The 13,922-nt window shown below is 38.9% G+C and overlaps 1 long non-coding RNA gene across 1 annotated transcript; it reads left to right on the top strand.

Moving 5' to 3' along the window:
• Nucleotides 1–10,361: 10,361 nt before the first annotated feature.
• LOC148781822 (uncharacterized) lies at nt 10,362–13,695 on the top strand. The gene is made up of 2 exons (XR_016056890.1): nt 10,362–11,491; nt 13,294–13,695. It is a non-coding gene; the product is annotated as an uncharacterized LOC148781822 (long non-coding RNA).
• The last annotated feature ends 227 nt before the right edge of the window (nt 13,696–13,922 follow it).

Raw genomic sequence — 13,922 nt, 5'->3', positions numbered from 1 at the left:
CTTCTACATTTGTGACTCTGCAAGGAGAAAGACCGCGGTTAGACATTTTAGTGAGTTTGACATGCATGGACCTAATTTTCGTACCTTTAGGCCGGTGGTCAGCCATATTTTTTAGTCTAACCTGCTTGGAACTACTTTCCATACCGATAAGCCAGTAGCCAAACATCTTGTTGAGTCCGGTTATGTTATTTTTGTTGACTCTGTTGGTCATGCCAATCTGGTTGTTTGAATGAATGTTGCTTATAGTTGGAGAATCTTTTGTACCTGAAATTTGGTATGAAGATAAATGGCTCTAAGTCTCACCTCAAATGGGTCAATAATGAGGGAAATATGCTTCATCCAAATTGACCCTCTTTTGTTGCAGATTTGGACAACAAATCAGACCATTGCAGGCTGAACCGCTTTCACCATAGAAAACGCTTTCACCATAGAAAAGTATTGACCATAAGGTTGGGATATGTTGTAGAGAAGGCTAAATTGACACCAAATTTAGTGAGAAGAGTCCTCATATCTTGGGAGTTACGAGGGTTTAACAGCTAAGCTTTGACAAAGTTTTAATGCCTTTGTTCCAGCTTCAACCATTTTTAGATGGGAGATCTATAAGATGACGCCCTTATGTGGTCGATAGCTTATTGAGTCAAGAATCAAAATGGTTCAGGTTCAATAAGAAAACTCCTTAAAGATTGGGAGAAATCTGAATTTTAGTGATAAGAGGTCATCATAGATACTCTATTGTGCCTCATAGATGAGATATATAAGTCTTGATTACTGGTGGGTATAGAAAAAGGGACAAATCATCTCCAAACGAACTAAAACTTTGGGAAGAGGGTTAGTGCACCTCAAATCTGATTATCCCAAATATTTCATATAAATCCGCCAAGTATCATGAGTGGGTTTGTCGATCAGGGCATTTCTTGATGACTGATGGATCAGGAGATGTGTCAAACAATGTTGAATTCAGATGATTTTTAGAATAGTGGTATATAAGAGCCCTACACACACATATACAAAGTTTCACCTCACTTTGATATGATTTGATGAGGCTTCACAATTGTCCAGCAGTCAACCCCTCTTAACAGACAAAGTCTCTTAGGACTTATTAGATTGTATATGAACTTCTCAAATCTTGTATGGAGAGGGATATAATAGCCATATGAATATAAGTCCATAGTTTGGTTACATATTGGGACATTTTTGGTCGGGTCTGGATGTACCTTGCTCGGGCTCCCTCGGGGACATGGGTTTGATTGATCCCCTCTCGAACAACCGCCTTGACCTTACGAGCATGTGTGCGACCCGCGTATCACGTGCGAATAGGTATGTCCAACTATGAGAGGATTTTAAAGCGATGAAGAGATAGACTCGAGCATCTGCCTCACTATGGTTTGAGTTCATGAGCTAAGCCCGGGCTATTGCCCTCGTAGATCAATGAACGAAAGCTCTCCGGTTGTCCATCAATGTGGTTTGGATACGACCCCTCTCTAAACTCAACACCTCATCTAGACTCTCACTTGAAAACTACTAATGAAATCCAAATATAATAATCTCCTCTTTGATGGGCTTTATGGGTGAATAGTTCGAGTTTTGGGGGTAGAGGGGTCAAGAAATAAGAAAGAGAGGAAAGAGAGGAAAGAGAGAAGAGAATAAGAAAAGGTGAACGAAGAATTGATTTAGAAGTGATGAGAAGAAGAAGATGAAGTAGAAGGAGTGAAAGACTGACCTAAATAAATCTGAGCAGCCTCCCTGCGTAACTTCTCTTAAGAGGTATTACCAGAGACAAGAAAAAACACCCTGCAAAGGCCTTGGTACCCGGAGGATTTAGAAAGTGGAGTTTCAAGACTGAGCCTATAACTATGTCACTAAACCAAAGAGCCCTCTAAATGTGATTAAGGGAGAGAAGAAAGTGAGAAAGAGAGCAAGAGAGATGAAAGTCTCTCACCACCCTAACACTGTATGACTCGGTGGTTAGAGTAGTGAAAATGTTAGAACTCTAAAGAAAACTGACTCAGAATGACCCCAACCCGAATGACCAAGTGTAAGATAATCAATGTCTCTTATGACCCGACTTCATTGTACGAGCTGATCGTTAGATTAGCAAACGAAGAGTTCTAACCCTAAGGCACTATCTCAAGACGACCCCAAATCTAGAGCTCAAGAAGTGAAAGAATTCACAAGCAAAAGAGAGAGAGAGAGAGATAGAAAAATGATGAAGTAAAACGAATAAGAAGTTGAAGTATAGTTTAGAGAGAGAAAAGAGTATTCAAGATGAAAGAAAATAGGATGAATGGGATCAATGAATGATGGACCTACTTTTGGTGCGGGTCCGGACTCTAAAGGGAGATGAGAGGATAGAGGAAGTGAGAAAATGGAGAATGGATGAGGCTAGTATGAGGATGTGGGGAAGCTAGAGTAGTGTATAGAGCTTAGTGTGGATAGGGGAGATGAGGGGGTAAGGCAGATAGGGTGCATGAGGTTAGGGCAGATAGGTGAGTATGTGAAGGTAGGGTGGATAGGATAGAAAATAGGGTAGATAGGGGTGTGTGAGGGTAGGGCAGCAGATAGGGTTGTGTGAGGGTAGGGCGAATAGGGAGAAAGGCTGAGAGAGGGGCGGAAGAGAGAGAGAATGAAGAAAGAGCAGATTGGAAGAGAGGGTGAGCGAGGGGCGGATGTGAAAAGTGGAGAGAGAGAGCACAGATGGAGAGTATGGGTGAGGGATGGATGGAAGAGAGTAAGGGGCATACGGGAGAGAGGTGAACCCGCCTGAGGCGCGGGTCCGTGCTTGAGTGAGAGAGACATGAAAAAGAGAGAAAGAGGGAAGCCGGACTCGCCCTAGGTGCGGGTCCGAGAGTTTGGACGTGAGAGAGAGAGAGGGGTAGGGAGAGAGAAGGAGAAAGGGGGAGGGTGAAGATTCGAACCTGCCCCAGGTCTGAGTAGGAGAGAGAGAGAGAGAGGATTTGGACCTGCTCTAGGTTTGAGCAGGAGAGAGAGAGAGAAGAGAGAAAAGAAAGAGAGAAGAGAGAGCAAGAGAAAAGAGAGAAAAGGACAATAGAGATAGAAAGAAAGAAAAAAAAGAGATAGTGTGAGAGAGAGAGAGAGAGAGAGAGAGAGACAGGAGAGGGAGTGGACATAGAATGAGCTTGAGCCTAGGTGCATCTTCATCGGTCCCTTTGCATGTACATGAAAGAGAGAGGTCTTGGTCTTGGCAGGTTAAGACTATGGTCCAAGGTTTAGGTGTATGGTTTAGGCAGGCGAAGTTGAGGTGTGGTGTATAGGAGCTACTGTATACGGTATAGGGTAAGGTGTAGAATAACTAAGGTGTATAGGATAGGCTAAGGTATGTGATGTACTATGGTGTATGGTATAGGCTATGGTATATACTATGGTGTAGGCAAGCTAAGGTAGGTTATAGCGTATATGTGTTAAGATTGGAAGCTAGGGGTTCTAAGGTGTATGGAAGTTAGGAATCCTAGGGAGTATGGAGTTGGGGTTGGAAATCCTAAAGTAGTTGAAATTTTGGGGTTCTAAGAGTATTTTCTCTCTCTAGGAAATATTTATCTCTCCTCTAATCTTGAGTCTTGAACTTGCAAGCAAGGTAAATGAACAAGCCAAGAATCTACTTCAAACGCTCGAGTGTTCAAGAAAATTCAAGAGACTCCAAGAGCGATATTACAAATGACTTGGGTTCCTTATATAGAGCAACCACAAAACAAGGGTAGAATGCTAAAAAAACACCCAAAATTGTTAAAAAATACACATTTTATGAATTAAAATATTAATCCCATTTTTGGACCAAATGACCAAAATACCCTTAAGCACTTTTCAACAAATGACAAAATCATCCCTCCATGAGGGGCCTCTTGTCATTGCTAGGCCTCGAGAGTTTTTTCGGATTCTTACGGTGGTAATTCGGGTGATCAATCATCATAGGATTGATGCTTGACATATTGCGCACATTTTGATACCCTTTTATCATCTTGAAACATATTTTTTAAGAAGAACCTAAAATCTGGCCAAATCCATAAACTTTGTGATTCTTCGACCACCAATTTGGCACGATCTATGACGTTCCAAGCTTTTATTTTGATCACAAATTGAAGAGGAGACTATCACGATCATTTTGTGCTAAATTTCATCCATTTTGGTCTTCGTTTGGCCATATTCCAATTTTGGGAAGTAGCCGAAATATGGGATTTTGGCGACCGGAAAAGTATGCATCTTCGACCTAAAAAATTCGCATCATATGGCTTCTGATCATTTAAAAAAAATATATCAAATTGTAGCTATTTGAAGTACGGTCGCAACGGACCCATACTTGCAACGATCCGACATCAGGATCTTGAGCTATGACCTCTCAAAGAATTGGATGTTCTTCTTTTCAAAATTTCGATTTTCATATTTCGAGCCCATTTTTTCTCTCGAAATTCTCTCGTTTCAGGCCATGCTATGATGTGTTTCGAAATGAGAAAACACAATTTCCGTTTATGGAAACTGGTTCACCGAAGCAGCACCCCAATAGTGTAAAATCCACCATTTTATTGTAAGTTAGGTTCAGAATGGTCCCGGAGTATCCGATTGAGCCGAAATTTGGTACTTGGGGGCTTTTCAATGTCCCGAGTCCAAAGGCGGTTGTCAGATACTGTTTTGAGATCTAGCATGAGAGGAACTGGATTTGAAAACTAAATTTCATCCTGATCATATTAAAATTCGTCAAAACATGAAGAAACTTTGTGGGTGTCCTTAGGGTATCAAAAACTACCCTTTCATGCAATTTGAGGCCTTTCTAACATTTTTTTCAGAGATTGCTCAGTTTTTAGCTTATTGTTACAGTGTTAGCGTGGTCTGGCAGTGCCTTGGGTACCGACGGGACCAAATTACTATTGGATCTTTACTTATTCGCCTTGACAAGTACGTTAAAAATAATGTATAACAATTTTGATACTCTTTAGTGGATCCGTCTATTAAGGTGCGTGGTGACTGTCTGTCAAGGCTTTCAAGGCATATTGGGGTCCTCGATGGCAAGTCCTTATTTTATTACACCTCGTCTACAAAGTATATTTTGCAGGTACATATTGAATCCAAGTTCATTAACCCTCTCATAGGGGCCGTTCTCCCATTAAGCCTGTGTGCCCTTGATGTCAGTTTGATCCTAATTCAATTTCCTTATGGAAGTTAATGTTGATCAGTGGTTGCATATCTCGTACATGTGCTTTAACCTTGAATTACGTGTCCCCAAAATCGACCCAACATGCTCTTATACAAGTTCTAATCTCCTTTGAAGACCTTTAGACAAATGTTAGCCAGATTGTGATTGTGGTTGATCCAACCCTTTTGGGTGATGCATGCTTGTCATCTTTTAAGATGCCAAGATGCAGTTGGGCACTAGATCACATAACCATCTGTTCTTAGTAGCCAGGGTCTTGAATGACACTCACATTATGAGCATAATGTTGGATGGAGGGTCCACCTTTAATGTCCTTCCCCCTTGAAGATGTTATGAAGGTTGGGCATATGCAATCTTCAAGCCGCCCACCTGGTGATACATGGTTTTAACCAGGCCACTCAAAAAGCTATTGGCAACACATCCGAGGCTCAAGATAACGGACCCAAACATATATGTCTCTTTACACATCATTGAGATTGACATGTCCTTCAGTGCACTGTTGGGATGCCCATGGCTCCATGACAATGGGGTTTCATGCCTTCAACCCTCCATCAATGGGGTCGTGCCATCAACCCTCCATCAATGTTTCATGATTGGAAACGACAAATGGCGTATGCTAACTGTAAGCCCTTTGCTAAAGTTGTGGCTGACTATTCAGGTACAAGGTTCTATAGTTTTGAAAATACACCCTCGGAAGACACAGCCTCAAGTGATGTCTGTCAAGAACGGACAGGCCATTGCTGAAAATGAATGACTTGGATGATAATGAAGGAATTATGTAGGCAATAAAATTGATTTCAATAGAATAGATATCAAAGACATGCCCAACTCTTTGACCTTTATCGTTCCCGTGAGGGTTGAACCTAAAGAATCAAAAGTGGTCGTTGTTATGCATCACTTTCAAGAAAGGGAAAGAAGAGGAGTTCAAATCCTCCCTGCTGAAAGATGGCACCTCAAAACCATAACATCTCTACAGTCTGTAGATCAATAGCATCATTTGAACTATGAATCTCGATCTCTCCACTACTTAAGGTTTGGAAGATGGGAGAGGCATGGTAGTCCTTTTTCAGGCTCTAAAAAGGGTATCTGGCAAATCGTCTGATACCCCAGGCTTAGGAGATCGTTCTATATATGAAGTTAGGTATTAAAAACTCTAAACAAAGGGATGACAATACCCAATATGCATGACCAAAGCCTTCATAAGAGTGTAACAGCTGAAAGATAACGGTCAAACATCAACGAGGAAAGCGATTCTAGACCCTACTTTTACTTTTCTATGTGTGGCTTTCACTCCCAAGGAAAAAGAGCAATACATTGAATTCATTTGTGCCAACCGTGATGTCTTTGCATATAACTATGCCTGGGTTAGGTCCCCGGATGGATACTCACAAGCTCGCTGTCGATCACGGTATGAAGCTGGTAAAGTAAGCACCAAGAAAATTTCAGCCAGATTTGGTGCCGTTAAGGGTGGAAATAGGCCGAGCTGGCCTCGGCCCCCTATCCCTACAGGGCCAGCCAAGGCTTAGCCCCAGCATTGGTAGGTTTGGCTGGGCTGAACCCATGCCCAAGCCCCGGTCATCAGGGGCTTACTTTGTTAGGGCCGGGCTGCCCGATCCATTGCCAACTGTAGGTGATGTTGACATAAGGTGAAGTTAACAAGTTGGTAAAGGCTGGGTTTATTTCAGAAAAATTCCGCACCAAAATTCTAAAAGGCCCCATTCAACCATCCGATAATATGAAATAGTATAGTTGGGAAAGTATATAATGTGACCATTACCTTTAGTACGAGGTAGTCACCGTGAATCTGATCATTGGATGTGAATTTAGGTGGCTGCATCAATTTTATAGATCAAGCTCAAAGTTAATTAGGTGGCTGCATTTATTCTATTGATCAAGCTCAATGTTCAAAAAAATATATTCTTGAACTTCGTGATATATCCAAGCTATCAGATTTCAGATCGGATGATTCTAAGTAATTATGACCTCAATGTACCAAAGGTAACTGGTCTCATTTTATGCAATCTCTATTTAATATTGTATTTTTATATCAATAAAGAGCATTCTAGGGCATTTGACCCTAGAACCTTATATAAAAGATCTAGAGGAGCAAGCCAAAGCACTCTTTTAACATTTTTAGTAGAAGTTATGAATGATATAAAACATATCCATGTAAAATATTGATGCGACCTAAGAACTCAACTAGTCTTAAGTGACTCCTGATCTGGATAGTATATTTTATACGCCATAAGTAAACAAAATAAGGGTGCAGTTTGTATGAGGCCATAAACTTACTTGTAGAAGGTTCCAATGCTCTACACTATCTAATTAGAATGGATAATGTAGATTTAACATGTCTTCTAAAATAATGTAAAAAAAGTGACGCATCTTCTAAATTAATATCAAACCTATACTGTTCTATTTAAATGGATCTAGATTAAAACAACCTTACGTCCATATATAAAATTGTAATTGATATAAGATATTGTATACAATGTGACCATCTACCATTGGTACAAGGAAGTCACCATTATTTATAAAGTGTGGTTTCTATAAGGTTGCAACTTTAAACAATCCAATTAAGGCGCACCACCAAATTTTATCATAACATGTAATTTTAGTGCAAAACATTCTTAGGATTATCTTAAATTTTTTTTTATATCTAATAATAAAATTTTAAACTCTAAAAATAGTTAAAATCAAGTAGATCTATAAACATATGAAAAATCTAAAAAATTGACGGTCTAAATAATGTGTTGCAAGATGCAGTATTTCTAAAATTCAATATAATGATCTTATGAGACTTTCTCACACTCATATGTGTAAGACCCCAAATGATTACCATTAAATTTTACACAGTTTTCTAGAAAAGTTAAGTCTCATCCCCTACGGTAATTTTTGTAGAGATCTGTGTCAAATTTAATGGTGATCTTTTATAAGATGTGGGAAGGTCTTGTAGGATTATTATTTATATATATATGTATATATTAATACATCTCGATATCGAGATGATTGATTAGTGGGTTTTTCAACATTAAAACATTTTTTTTTTTTTTTTTCATAATTTATTGAGGCGCATATGTAATCCTAAATTTCACGATTGCAACCTTATATAAACTTTACTTTACTTCGTAATGTGAAAAGTGATAGTTTGTTAAGCAATTTATTTTGAGCTTGATAAACTTTTTTAAATAAATAATTTATTAATGCTTTTCCATCCATAATAAATGTGAACAATTATGATGCCTTCGATGAGGACACGTGTGTGTTTATGCTTGTGTCTCGTGTTGTTGAGTACAGCGTGGTTCTAATTTTCTTGAAGTCTGTAACGACCTCGTTTTATGACTTTAATGAGACGAAAGCGCAAAACCCATATTCTCCGCTTCTCTGTGTACTATCCTGCTTCTTGCTGTGTTGGCTCAAGCTCGGCCTTCCATTCTCACATCTCTCTCTCAAGAAAGAGGATAAGAGAACATGAACATCGCTCCCTCTCTCTAAAGCACGCCGTGAGAAAGGTGCCATCTCTCTCTCTCTAAAGCGGTTAAGCCGCCACTCTTTGTCAGAACCAATGAAAACGACTCACTCTCTCCCACACTCGGTCTCCCTCTTCTTCTCTTTTTTAAAATATCGAGTAAACTCGATTGAGAAATGAAAGAAATACAATATAAAAAAAAAATAAAAAGAAAAAAGAAAAAAGAAGAAGAAGAGGAGGAAGGGCTAGGCCACAGTCGACATGTCCATTGAAATCTCTATAGACATGGGTCAAGTGCACTTCTCTCTTCCTCTATCTCTCTCAGTTTGGGGTGCACATGACTCTCATGACACAGGGCACATATCATCTGGTTCTCTCTCTCATTTTGGGGTGCATATCTCTCTCATGACAGGGCACATATCATCTGGTTCGCTATGACTGTGTTGTCTCCTACAACGTAAGGTGGGCGGAGTGGTGTCTCTCTCTTTATGTTACCGTCCCAGGAGTCGCGAAGAATGGGTTCTCTGTTGGGTGCATTCCCATGGTAGAAGCAGAAGAATGCAATGTCCCTCTCTCTCTCTCTCTCTCTCTCTCTCTCTCTCTAGACTGATAGAAGAAACCGTTCAAACACAATCAGGGGCTCGTTGGCAATGTAAGTGTTGAAACAGAAGCAGGAGAGTAGTCTCTCTCTCTCTCTCTCTCTCTCTGTCTCTCTCTCTAGCGCGGCTGTTGTTAAGGTGGGTAATACTCACTTCGAACCAACTCTCTCTCTCTCTCTCTCTCTCTCTCTCAAGCAGGGGACGAAAACCAAACTCCCCACTTTTGTCTTTCAATGAAGCAATACAAGTACTACTCCCTATCTAAAGCAGAGCGTGCGGTGTATAACTACACCCTCTCTCCCTCCCACTTACGATATATAAACCCCGAGTTTCTCTCTCTAAAGCAGAGCGCATGCAATATGGCTACCTCCCTCTCTCTCGCTCTCCAAAGCAGAGCACAATCATGCCTCCCCCTCTCTCACGCAGCAGAGCACAATCACTGCAACTTCTCTCTCTTTCAAAAGCAAGGTCATCGATGCAATATACACAAACTCTCTCTCTCTCTCTAAGAAAGCAGGGCAAAACCTCCCTCCCTCCCTCCCTCTTAAAATAAGGGAACACTCTTCTCTCTGACGTCCTGCGATCCTGGAAAGTCCGGTCCTAACATTTGGCAGATGATCAAACAAACACCGATGATCGCCGAATCAAGGCATGCTCGCCATGCCATTTCGAAATAATACATTATCAGCAGAATTCCTCCCAATTTCAGCTGTATTTTTTCAACAAAAATAACACACACACACACGCACGCACGCACGCACGCACCATTCAATTTAGAAATTTCATCAGCTCTATTGCAGTGCCTCTATCGCCTTCTTTTCTTTTTTCTTTTACTTTATATTTCTCTCTTCTTTAATTTTATATTTAGTGTTGTTTAACAGGGCGCGCGGCGCATCAGAAAAATAGCAAGAACAAACCCATTTCATCAAAATATCCTCATTCTTTTCCAGATTCACAAGAAATAAAAATTTCAACTTCAAAATTCAGCTCGATCATGCTTTAAAATAAACAGATTACAGTCACAAAATCACCACGGTAATAATAATAATAACTAAAGCAATAATAATAATAATAATTTGTCAGGGGTAAAAGGGTAAATAAATAGGTCTCCTATATAAGAAGGAGCCTTTTCTTGGAAGCAGAACAAACATAAGAGGAGGAGAGGTAAGCCGCATCAGAAAAACGAAACGAAGAAACCCTAATTTTCCGGTCGAGTTTCTCGCCTGAAATGATTTTTCCGGGCTTGTCCGAGAAGCTCTGAGGAAAGCCCTTCTCTTCCCTTCCCTTCCCTTCCCTTTGCTTTCATTCCGCTTTTCGTGGAGCCGGAAAAACTGCAAAAATTCCCCAAGGAACAGAATGACGGTGTGACCTCGCCGGATCTTTTTCCACCTTCGATTATTTAGCAGTCGATTTTAGCAGGAGGATAGCGGAGAATGAGCTGATGAGGAGTTGGTTGGGAAGAAGTCATAAATCGATTTGAGACGTCAGATTTTATCCTATAAATTTCGCACAAAACTAAATCTCGTGCTTCTGTTTTGTTTTTCATTTGCTTTTTATTTTCTCTCACGTTGGATTTCGACCCAATTTTTTAGGTGAAAATCTTGCTGGTTTTTGGATCCAAGCCTTGATTCATGCTTTTTTGTTACAAAGTTTCTCTGGATTTTTGTTTCGCATAGGGTTTTATGTAGATTAGGTCACGGTTACTTCTTTATTCTTTTGTTTATTTCCCTTTATTTTCTCAGTTTTCATTAACGATTTCATGGTGGATTATGCGTTTCACTCTTCATACCTTCATCATGATTCGCCTTCGCCTGTAAAAGAATTCATTTATTTTCCTCTTTTACCGTCTATCTGATTCTTATTTTATGCGCTTTTTCATGGTTTTCTAACATGTTTTGCTCTAAGAATCTTTAAGAATCATAGATAAGAGGGTTTTTGTACCATAATTTCGTTTTGGATGGTTTACTCTTCTTTTTGTGTGATATGTTTTTAACAGATGGTGTAATGCTTCTCAGTATCGATGCGGAAAGAACGAACTTTTCTTGATTTCCAAGAAATAACACAAAGTTTTCAAATGGCATAATTCTTTGTTTTTTGAAGTGAGAGAAAATGTCGATATTTTCCAAGAAATAATACAGAGACCAACATGAAATTTTTTGACATTAATATCATTTTTCTTCTATAAGTGGTAGAAATCTTCTTATTTCCCAAGAAATTATACAGAGGCCAACCTCAAAAGATTCACTCTGCAACTTCTTAAAGGTATGATTTCTTTTCATCCTTCACATTGAATTGCGCAACATATGTATTGATATTCTCATCAGATGCTTAGTTCTAACTTCTGATATATCTCCTCAGTTCGGTACCACTGCATGCATTGATAATTATCATGAAAAATGCATGATTTTCTGATCTTTATTCATCAAAATCGCATTTAAAGCTAAACAATCTGATTATTTCATGTGATTTTTTATGTTATTCCATGAAAAAAGAGTGCTATTCTTGGGTTCACAAAGAAAGGCAGAACCATAGTAAATGTATTTCTGAAAAGCGATTCTTCTTTCTGTTTTATTTATGGACCCAATTAAAGGTATGCAAAAATTCATGGATGATTTTATGTGGGTTATTGGCCTTAAGAGGAGTGAACACTGTATTCTCTGCTGAAAAAAGAGTAATCAAGATCAATGATAGTTAACTTCGTTTCCTATTTATGCTTCCTTGCGTCATAGGTAAGTAACAGAGGATGAGTATCTGATTTTTGTTTTAGACTGAGAGAGAGAGAGAGAGAGAGAGAGAGAGAGAGAGAGAAACTGTTTCTAAACTTTCGACTGAAATGATGTGCAGGAGTATCATCAACATGAAACGCTATTAGTCATACGAGAGAGAGAGAGAGAGAGAGAGAGAGAGAGAGAGAGAGAGAGAGAGAGAGAGAGAGAGAGAGAGAGATCCTTTGGGTTTTAAGATGAGCTAGATAACAGGGATAGAAACCAACTGTCAGCTTTAAAATCTCACAATGTCTGAATTCCGTTAACTTGCAGAGTTCAGGTAACTTCATGAGGCTAATATTTGCATGAAATAACTACCATTCATTTTAGAATTGATAATCCACTCAAGAAATGCAACATTAGATGGGTAGAAATCGATTAATATACTTATCCAAAATAGAAAAAGAAAAAAAGGAATCGATTAATATCATTTTCTATTTTACATATTTTACATCTCATGAGCGTACAATGTTTATGTTGAATGATATCAAGCATATAAAACCACGAAATAAACTTCATTCAATCTACTTAGATTTTAATCTTTAAATTAATTTTCGAAAATGGATACTCTGAAATCTGCATCATTTAATGATGTAATGTATGGATACTATAAAAATGTCTAGAAACTCTTGTTTTTGATGTGTGCATAGCTCGGCTCTGGCATCATAGTTCATTTATTAGATAAACAGTTTTGTAGAAATAAATAGCATGGGAGTTATATTTGATCGAATGATCATCTTAGTTCAATTGAACTGATCATCTTCTGTGTCATGGAAACTGAACATATTACTTTCGTCCTTACCCCCACTCTTCTCAGTTAGGATACATGCTAACCAGTTCTTGATCGTCGAATCTTGACAGTTACGCCTGGTTTCAGGAAGTTCTTCACTTCGTACTTTCCCATTCCCAAAAAATCCTTGACTTGTGAATAAAAGTTCATGCTATTTACATTTAATGTTCTAAATCTGAACTTGATTTTAAATCTAATCTTTGCATAGAAGAAGAAATTCTGAATACTTGAGCACACAATTACTGATTTATTAGGGAACTAATGTTGTGCTCTGACTTATATATGGGGCTTCTGATCACTTTTTGCTGTCTAAAATCCAAATTTTCTATATTAGGGAACTAATGTTGTGCTCTGACTTATATATGGGGCTTCTGATCACTTTTTGCTCTCTAAAATCCAAATTTTCTATATAAAGACCTGTTCTTTGAATGAGATCTCTCTTCTTTGGCGGTTAATGAGATCTCTCTTCTTTGGCGCTTAATGAGATCTCTCTTCTATTTCTAAGCTAGGCATTGGCAGCAAAATAGGGAATCCCTTAAGGAGCGCAACGATCCTCGGAGTATATCTTCCACATTTAGATTTTATTATTGGATTCATACAATGAAGCTTGAATTCCCAACTTTGGTCTTCACAATTCTTACTGTGCACAAATGGGTATGGTTTCTGTATCTGAAATATCTTAGTTTGTAATGCTGTCATTAGTCCATGTCTGTTCGACTTTCTTTAGTAGTGTCACAACATTTATTTCTTAGCGGGTCACTCTAATAATAGTTCTTTCTGATATATCACCCAAATAAAAGCAGTTAATAATTGCACAGTCACAGTAATCTTCATAGAGAAGGAAACAAAAGAATGATGTATTAATCAGATTGATTTTGTCTTGGATCAAAATATCATAAACTTGAGATAAACTGGTTAATGTTAAGTGTGATCAGAGTATCGTGGTAATTCAAGAGGAAACTGGTCTCTGTTTAGTGTGGCATTGAGGCTACACAAAATAACACTTTCTGCGGATTTCCCTCCTAAATGGTCATAACAGAATGAGCCCCTCCCTAAATGTAGGCGGCAGTCATAAGTTATTCTCGCCGTCGATGAACTTTGGTGGTGGTGGTGGTGCTGTTTTAGTCTTTTTAAGCCA

The sequence above is a fragment of the Amborella trichopoda genome, chromosome 6, assembly GCF_054954075.1.
Source record: "Amborella trichopoda isolate Santa Cruz 75 chromosome 6, AtrichopodaSantaCruz75HAP2 v2.0, whole genome shotgun sequence".
Classification (NCBI taxonomy): domain Eukaryota; kingdom Viridiplantae; phylum Streptophyta; class Magnoliopsida; order Amborellales; family Amborellaceae; genus Amborella; species Amborella trichopoda.
Note: the sequence above shows the minus strand (reverse complement) of the source record. Positions and strands in the feature narration are given on the sequence as shown.